The following is a 9,897-nucleotide window of genomic DNA, read 5'->3' as shown; positions in this document are numbered from 1 at the left end:
TATTGACATAAAATCAAAGTCAATATTCTCCATACTTCTCATCCCATTGTGTAAATGTTGCATTCTTAGGCCAAGGATAATTCAATACCACCTTCAACTTCTCAAGATAGCCTAGATACTTTAAATCTAGAACTACCCTATAATCTCTTTGATAATTCTCACAAATGACCTCAAAAGAAAAGGGTTCATCCAAATTGATTCAACTTCTCCATATTTAGTTCACTTTGCTCATATACTATTAAGATTGCTTTTGACATCAATGAAATGACCTCAAAATTTCAATGGTCCAATGATTTTGTACTTCCCTTATCATCCATTATATTAGGCAACACCTTACACTCCATTTTCTCAATCATCTTCAGATTTTGCTCCAATTGTGATTTACACTTCATGGAAGATGACACAACCTCTTCAAGGATTTTTACATGATCAAATATTTCTTTTAGCTTTGATGTTTTATTGTTGTCATGCTTTGACCTCTTAATCATGTCCATCGGAATCTAAGTTATGTTGAGCCACCTTTCCTTGATTGAATCAAGTTATTGCATATCTACAAATTAAGACACTAAATTTGTAGGAGCTTAGATAAATGGGACTATGGTTGCCTCCAATACCTCAATATTTCTAAGAATCTTTTGATTCTGAATCACTTGATGCATGTGTACTTGCTTCAAAGTCTCATGATCTATATAAATCTTATCTATGACTACCTTGCTAAACAAAGTAGTATTCACCATTAGGTATACCTCCTCATGTGTAGAAGTATCAAACACTCTCTTGATTAGTGCACTCCCTCTAAATTGATCATAGTTTTGGAAATAGTTTAGCTTATCATTGCTCGATGACAAGGCCCATACAAAACACAGTACAAAGTTGGGACTGAAAATAAAAACTGATAAATCTTGCTCCACCTCCTCTTCTTAATGGTATATCCTCCTTTATTCCTTTCTAGAAAAATGGAATGCCAAAGAAGTGGTAATATCTCATATGTGAAACAATAGGACTCTTGTATCCTTCACCATTTTCTTACTATAATCCAAAGTTATATTATTACCATTGAAATCAAACTCCTTCACCACCTCTTTAACAATTTTTGCCTATTATAATGGTGTTCTCTTGTTCCTTTCTTCTACCCTCCTTTTTGGATACTCCTCCCTCCTCCTTATCACCACAAAATATCTTAAATTTATTGGTTTTACAAATTTATCATCACTGAGAGGTTGATGGTAGGAAAGGTCCCTTACGTTGCCAGTAGGATCATTTTTCATCTTCAAATTTTTAAGGGATCTATTTGAGGGCATCACCAGCACAATTTTGTTGAATTGGTTGAATGGACTAGAATGCTGAGAATGGGGGGGGTGAATCAATATTCCCACACTTCTCTAAGTTTTACTGATATACCAATTTCATTAATTAAACTTATCAACATGAAATAGAAAATTCATAATAAACAAATACCACAACTATTGGAATCAATGAAAACTAAGAGAGGGGTGAATCGGTTTTTTACAATTTTCAAACTTTCTAATCTGATTCTTAAACCATAAGATGCATAAGAAAGAAAGCAAAGTGCAGAAACATAAAGTAAACAACCACACAACCATAACACCAAGATTTTTATATGGAAACCTAGAAAGGGAAAAAACATGGTGGGATTTGAACCCACAATATTATTATACTATGGCCAGAAGTATGATAATATTACATAAGGGGAATGCGCTTGCATTCAGGCACACTGCCTAGAACTCACTGCTCAATTACAAAAGGGATACAACCTAGAGGAAGGCTCACTACCTTATAGGCTATTAAAAATAATTACAATGATGAATGAGCTAAAGTATAGCATCTAAATATGCCAAAAAGCAATTCCAGTTGGGCTCATATCAACCTCTGCAATTGTTATGTCTCTTTGTTCCGTTTTCCTGCACTGTCATACACTGGAGCACCAAAATATTCAATCACATTCACCAACCTTCACAAATTCGCTCATACAGACTTCACACACTCTCCTCATATCTCAACATGCTCAAATGAATTGATCTTATATATCCGCACCAACAAAATGAATCATTTACCATTTCGGCTTCCAAAAATTGCATAACACACAACATGAAATGTGTAACCTTAAGTTGGCTCAATCTGCCTACAAATCCATATGTAGACCTAAATAAAATAATAAAAAGATTCATACAAGTTATCTCAAAGTCCTCTAATGCAAAACCAATCACCAAAATCAACCCAACAATTTTGCTTCACACGTTACACCAAAATAACTCCGCTCTAACTGAATTGGACCTTTGATCTTGCTCATGAATCAACATCGGATAATAGGATCACAAGATAAGATGCCTCAAACCTTGAATCATCTACCTTGATTACCACAACCAAAGTTACATCACCAATATGAAGATATGGTCAATGATCTCATGCTCTACGAGTTACTATGTTCCACTTTCTAGACTTATGCCTTATGAACAATATGACTTTCGATAAGTCAAATCTATGTACACCGAATATGATATTTGAACTGGGTTGCCATTAGTGACAACTCCTAAGCATCAATCATGCACCAATATTCACTAGAATAATGTCTCTTGCCAACATTCTCCCCCTTTGGCATTGATGACAACACAGTGAAAAATGAATTGTACACCCAAAGCTGCAAAACTTCAAATTTCAAACTCACCAAGAATATAAAAGCTCCCCCTAAGAGTTTGAACCATTTTTCACTCTGCTCTCTCCCCCTTTGACAACAATGCCAAAGATAGGAATCCACCAAAACTTATATACAAGAACATGTACCATTTCTCACAAAAATTTGAAAATATCAGCAAAAATTGTCCTGAAGGACGGTAAATAGTTATCCAATTCTTTCTTCAAGCTCTCCAAAATGTTGATCATTCCACTAAAAAGATAAGCGTGCATCTTTGCTCCCTGTTTGTCTGTTGGAACAAGCCTATTCAAAGGATCTTTAGTATCTTGCATACTACTCATTAAAGAATCTATCCGAGGAGTGATAAGACTCCTCACTTCTCCTACTCTAGCCAAAATTTTGTCATTTTCCTAGTTTAAACTCTTAATCTTATTGAATATACTCAAAACTTGTGGTTCAAAATTTCTAGCCAAGACTGATTAGGGTGCATATGACTATGATATGCTAGCAATATTCCCTTCACATTCTCTTATTTTCTTGTCAATGTCTATAGTATATTTGGGAAAAAATAGACATGACTTATATATATTACCACCTTCATCAAGTGCATCCTGAATATTTTTCATAGCAGTTACTAAAATGACTCTATCATCCTGAATCATCTTCAAAAAATGTGTTAATCTCATAGCATTGAATTGATTCAAAACTCTAGTATCTATGACCTTCTCCAAAGACTCAAAATATGAACTTACAACATTCAACATACTCTTAAGCTTACCGGAGGGATCAGATGTGTTCGGTTTGAAAGATGACAAAATTTTTTCTGAGACATCTCCTACCAATGTTATCAACTCTTTGTATGTTGAATGGGACTTAAGTAAGTCCTCACTGGCTTTTTCTTATGTGAGAGTTGCTAACTTCAGTGCTTGAATAGGAGATAAAGAGCTTAGATCAATAGGCCCTTCACCAAAATCATTTGAATTAGTAGCAACTTGTTTTCCTTTATCAGGTATAGTGTCTCTTACCATTGTTACTAAGGCCTGATCTGCCTTCTCCTCTCCTTTCTCCTTTTTTACCACCTTTGTACTAGCATCATTACCATCATCCTTATCCTTATTCATATCATTTTTACTCCCTAGCTACCTTTTGAAATAACTTCAATTATTGGAGGTTCCTGTTCAGCTTCACCAGAGATATCATTAGCTGCATCAACATCATCAACTGTGGCCTGATCATTTGACTTCCCTTTTGGAATGGCCTTCTCATACGATTGACCCTTTTTCTTGTCAAAAACAACTTCATGTACTTATAGAATATATGTTTCATGTGATATCTCTTCTGGATGAGTGTCATCATGTGTCGGGTTCACATCAATCTTGTGATCTATCAAAAATTATCTCAAAATTATCTTTTTTCTTTGGTCACCTCATCTATTTTGTCAAGCATAAGCTTATTAACTCTCTTCTTACTTTGGAATCTTTCCTTTGTAAGCTTTAATAATCTAATAACTCCATCTTTAGAAATGATAGAGGATAGATTTACTAATACATACACTTTTATCCTTGCATCCTCTAGATATGTTGTATACCTCCTAGCATCCAAAATGTCATATAGGCTTTTGAGGATCATAGATGATAGTTATATTAATTCATTGCTATAAATATTTGTGTACTATACAATTTCCTCTTATATAGCTCTTTGACCTTTGTCATCAAAATTTTAATAATATATAGGCACATTCTTCAAATTACCATATTTAAGAACTTCATCAATTAATTGTTTCAGGGTCATTGGGGGCACAACCTCATATGTACCTTGTACTTTGTTGGATTTGAGAGCTTCATCCAATTTTGACTTCTTCTTATTGCTTTGGTTGGTTTTTTTGGATGACTCAGCTTCAGCTCTTGGCTTCTTGGTTGGCTAGGCACCACTAGTTTGAGGATTCTTCACCACTCTGGCATAAGTGGTTGTATTCTTTACCTCTCTGACCTCTTCATCAAATTTGGTTTCTTCCTCTGCAACTACATATTTTCTTGTTGGCTTCTCTTTCTTTCTCTTCTCTACTCCATCGGTTGATGTTGTTTGAGGCTTGGGTGGAGGAATGGACTTCTGCACACCAGAGGTAGGTGCAGACTGAGAATGTCTAGGCTTTGATTGCTTGGGAGGAGTGGAGACAGGTTTTGAATTTTTGGGATTTGCCATGTCCTCCTCCTTTAGTATATTTTTCTCTCTATCCCTTTGAACAGCCTCCTTGGATATACCCATTTTCTCTACTAGCTCCTCAACTTCCTTTCTTACTTTCCTCTTCCTTTCCGGTTCGGCGAATTTCTTATGCAAGTCTAAGTATTTTTCCTTGTATGTACTAAACCTTTCTTTCTTATCATCTACCGACTGACTCAATAGATGTTGAGCATATGCATCAAGTGTATTTACATCCACCTCATACCCCTGAGCATGATTCAAATAGTCCTAGGCTCAACTACCTCCATATGACATTGATCCTTGTCAATCATGAAGAAAATTGTTTTCTCATATTTCTCAACAATATCCTTAGGGATCCTTTCTCTTCTTTGCATCATTTCTTGAAATAATTTGAAATATCCCCACAAAGTAGGTTTGTGTGCTACAGTATCACCTAATCCTTTCAAACCTTCCTTTAATTGAACTGCCACCAGTTTATCATAAGCCTATTGAACCTTTTCAATACCGAGGAATTCATTCAAGAAATATAGTGCCAAGAAAACAATAAAGGAATAGAATTTGAATACATGTTTCTTACCTTGATTTATCTTCTTTAAATTTCTCGATATCTCACTGAGAAGAACTCCATAAAGATCACACTTCTTGTCTTCCTTAATCACTTGATAAGTGACAAATATGGCAATACCAGATATTGAGTTATGTCTACTAGATTGTTATACCTTATATCCTGTCATAATTGAAGCAAATATTACATCATACTCTATGATATCGTTGATTTTCATTGATCAACTATCATGCTGTGATCCAGTAACTGCATTCATAATGGTGTTCTGAACTTTCCTCAGACTAGGGATTTCACCGATTGCATTCAAATAGGTAACTTCTTGAATGAATTGCTTCATAATCTTATGAGGTCAGTCCAGCCATACAAACTCATTATGGATTTGTCTTAGAACATATCTCACCCATTCGAGTTCATCAAACATTAGGAAATCAACAAACTGGATGAAACCCTTATCCTACAATGACTTGAATTCTGACTTTAGATTTCCCATTCCATCTATCATATTATTGGTATATAGTGATGACATATCCACATTTCCAAGCTCCTCGATGTTGTAGTGGATGCATGCCCTAATATATTGTTTATGCAGTACGCCATACGAAACAAAGGAAAAATCAGCTTCTAGATCATCTTCAATAGATTTGAATGGATGTATTTTTAACACAAACCTTGCTCTCTCAATAATCTCAACTACCTAGGGAGTCACAACACCAGATGCAAATTCCATTTTGAAATTAGGGTATGAAAAGATAGCTCACAAACAGATAAATACATTTTCAATCTCAACCGAATACAAGGAATCTCTAACTGATCACTTCAAGCCTCATTATCACTTCTCAATCTCATTTTCCTTGCTCTTCTGCACTTACTCTTCTTTCACAATGTGAGGAATGAGTGATTGAAATGCCTTTTTATCCACTGAAAACCTAACTTTAAGTTGTAATAAATGCACAACTCTAAAAGCTTCCGGATACCTTGCATCTTCAAGAATTCATCACTGGATACTCAGATAGGTATGAAATCTTTTGGATATCAATTGCACATCTAATATCCATCATCTGCAACCATCCTCGACTGGTTATAGATCTATGAAAAGGGGGTTCTAAAGATCTGCATAAAAAGATTTCCCCTAAGGCATTAGGCCTTAGTTACCATATGAAGTTCTAACACCAAAATCAAGTGAGGAGTCATTCTGCACATTTGAATCTTCCTTCTTAACCCACATCTTCTTATGTTGATCTCTGATCTCTTCCACTTTAGCTTTTTCTTTTTCATTTGATTTATTCTTGTTTACTAAACCATTGTTGTTCATGTTCTTGCTTCTACAATATTTTGCAATGTGACCGGATTTGTTGCATGCATAGCAAATAATATTTCTTTGCGTAGGCTTGAAGTTCATTTGATTTGGTCTCATCCTGCATTGGTTAGTAATGTGTCCAAACATTCCACAAGCATAACATCTCTTATTCTAAAAATTATTCATCACTACTCTGCACATGTTTGACTTATGACCAAATTTGTTGCATATGAAATATTGATCGGTAAAGGTAGAACCATTATTCATCTTATTTCTACATTGACTTGCCATATGACCAAATTTACCACAAGCAAAGAATTTACCATTGAATTTATAGGCATTAGGTTGTCTTACTGAAGGTTTCTTTCTCTTCTGTTGATGATTGCTTTGACCAGAATTGGAGGATTCTCCTTTCTCATATCCTAGTCCTCACATGTCTTTCCCATGTCTCTAACTTTCCAGCATCTCATACAACTGAGATGAGATAGCTTTGAATTTTTCTTTGTACTCATTAGCAATAGAAAGTTCATCTCTCAAAAATATGATTTGCCTTTCAAATTCTTATCCATCATTCTTTGTTTGCACCAATTCAAGCTTCAACTGATCATTCTCATAGTTCAATCTACAACATTCATCATATCTCTCCTTCAATGACTGAGTCAAGGTTTCTTCATTCTTCTTCCGACCTTCAATCTCCTTTGTCAACTTCATCACAATGGATTTCATCTCATTCTTCAGGACTGCATTCTCTCTAGCCAGCTTCTCACATTCATCCAACTTGTCTTATAGAGCTTGATTGTCAATGCTTTGTTCTTATTTCTCCTTCAGTTTGTCCATTAACTCCTTTGTCTTTTCTCTAGAACTTCTCACTTGATCTTTCAGTGTCTCAATGAAGTCTTCGGCTGCATTCAGGTTTATTTTTAGGAACTTACTTCTTTTCTTGCTGCATCAAGATCTTCAAGTACCACACTAAGTTTTCTTCACAAATTGGAGTCCATTGATTCAATCTTTCGGATCTTCCTCAAGCTATTACACTTTATGAGGAACTAATCTTTGATACTAATTGTTGAAATAAATGAACACTGAGAGGGGGGTGAATCAGTGTTTTACAATTTTCAAACTTGCTAATCTGATTCTTAAACCACTGAATGCATAAGAAAGAAAGCAAAGTGCAGAAACATAAAATAAACAACCACACATCCACAACACTAATATTTTTACGTAGAAACCCAGAAAGGAAAAAACTATTAGGATTGATGATAGTCCCAAAGATACTGAGAGGGGGGGGGGGTGAATCAATATCTAACCGGTTTATAGAACATTTGACTTTATTAAGTATTTTGCATTCCAAAATAGTATACCAATAAACAAGAATTAATGCAGTAAATAAGAATAGTAAAGAAAACATAGAAAGCACACCATGACATAAGATGTTTAATGAGGAAACCCAGTGTGGGAAAAACCTCGGTGGGATTTGTGACCCACAATATTCACCCACTGGCTAATGAATGGATATTACTTACAAGAGGGGCCTGCACATGCAGGAAGGCCAACTGCCTAGAGCTCATTACTCAATCACAAAAGGAAGTCTCATTGACTTACAAAATGGATTATGAAAATCCAATATAATGTACTGGTACAAAATAGCATCTGCTATGCCAAGTTCAGTACCAGTTTAAGCTCATACAATAACCATAAACCCTTATACAAAATCTGCCTTAATATTCGCTGATCACTTCACATCCATGCTCTCTCCTATTCATCTATATGTCTCAAAATGATCTACAAGATCTAATACTTATATATGAGTCTTATTACAATATGCCATGTCGGCTTACAAAAAGATATTACAATTAAATACAAAATATAATAATCAAAATCCTATCGGCTGAGATGCCGGTAAACATTATTATCATTGTTGGTGAAGTGTCTATCGGTGTTGGTGTTGGTAAGTTGCCATCAATGACAACACCTTCAATCACCTTCAATTCTCATTGGAGTGTGCAATGCCAACAATCTCCCCCTTTGGCATTGATGCTAACACTCATGAGAAAAATCCAAAATTGTCCCCAAAATTGAAGTCCAAAAATCTTACCAAAAATGTGTGCTCCCCCTAAGCATATGATCTCTTCTGACAATAATTTTTCTCAGTTCTACTACTCCCCCTTTGATGTCAATGACAAAGGTTGTCAAGATTGTCAAATGAGTGCAGTTTTTAGTTTGAACCTTTTTAGTTTTATCTGGCCTGCTACTAGTGGAGGGTAAGCTAGTCACTGCCCTAACTGCTTCCTTAGTGATTTTATGAATAGAGTCTAGCCAAAAGAATTCACCATGAACTCTGCTAAGCACAATCCTTATTACTTCCTTAGGAAATTTTGAGATGTCAAGGATTTCCACAAAACCTAAAGTTTCAATAACCTTATGTTCAGGTTTCACAACTCCACTTTCATCACAAACAACATTTCTATACATTTTCATGATTTCCTCTGAACCTAATTCCTCAATGTTATTAGTCAGTTGCTCAATAGCAACATCATTTTTATTTTCCTCTATGCTTTCTTTGTCAACTACAATATTAACCTCCTGAGTGTCTATGTTCATAGTATACAAAATTTCAGACTCAAGGTATGTATCCTCATGTGGTGTTTCCACATTCTCAGTAGCCGGTGTACTATCAATCTACCAATGTCGGTGCCAGTAAGTTACCATCAATGACAAAACATTCAGTCACCTTCAATTCTCATTGGAGTGTGCAATGCCAACAAAAACCATGGTGGAATTTGAACCCACAATATTATTATACTATGGCCAGAAGTATAATAATATTACATAAGGGGAATGCACTTACATTCAGGTACACTACCTAGAGCTCACTGCTCAATTATAAAAAGACTACATCCTAGAGGAAGGCTCATTGCCTTACAAACTATTAAAATGATTGCAATGATGAGTAAACTGAAGTATAGCATCTAAATATGCAAAAAAGTAGTTTTGGTTAGGCTCAGATCAACCTCTACAACTGTTATGTCTCTCTGCTCTATTTTCCTGTACTATCATACACCGAAGCACCAAAAATATTCAATCACATTCACCAACCTTGATAGATTCACTCATACAGACTTCTCACACTCTCCTCATATCTCAACATGCTTAAATGAATCGATCTTATATATCCACACC

Source organism: Cryptomeria japonica, chromosome 9 (genome assembly GCF_030272615.1).
Source record: "Cryptomeria japonica chromosome 9, Sugi_1.0, whole genome shotgun sequence".
NCBI lineage: Eukaryota > Viridiplantae > Streptophyta > Pinopsida > Cupressales > Cupressaceae > Cryptomeria > Cryptomeria japonica.
Note: the sequence above shows the minus strand (reverse complement) of the source record.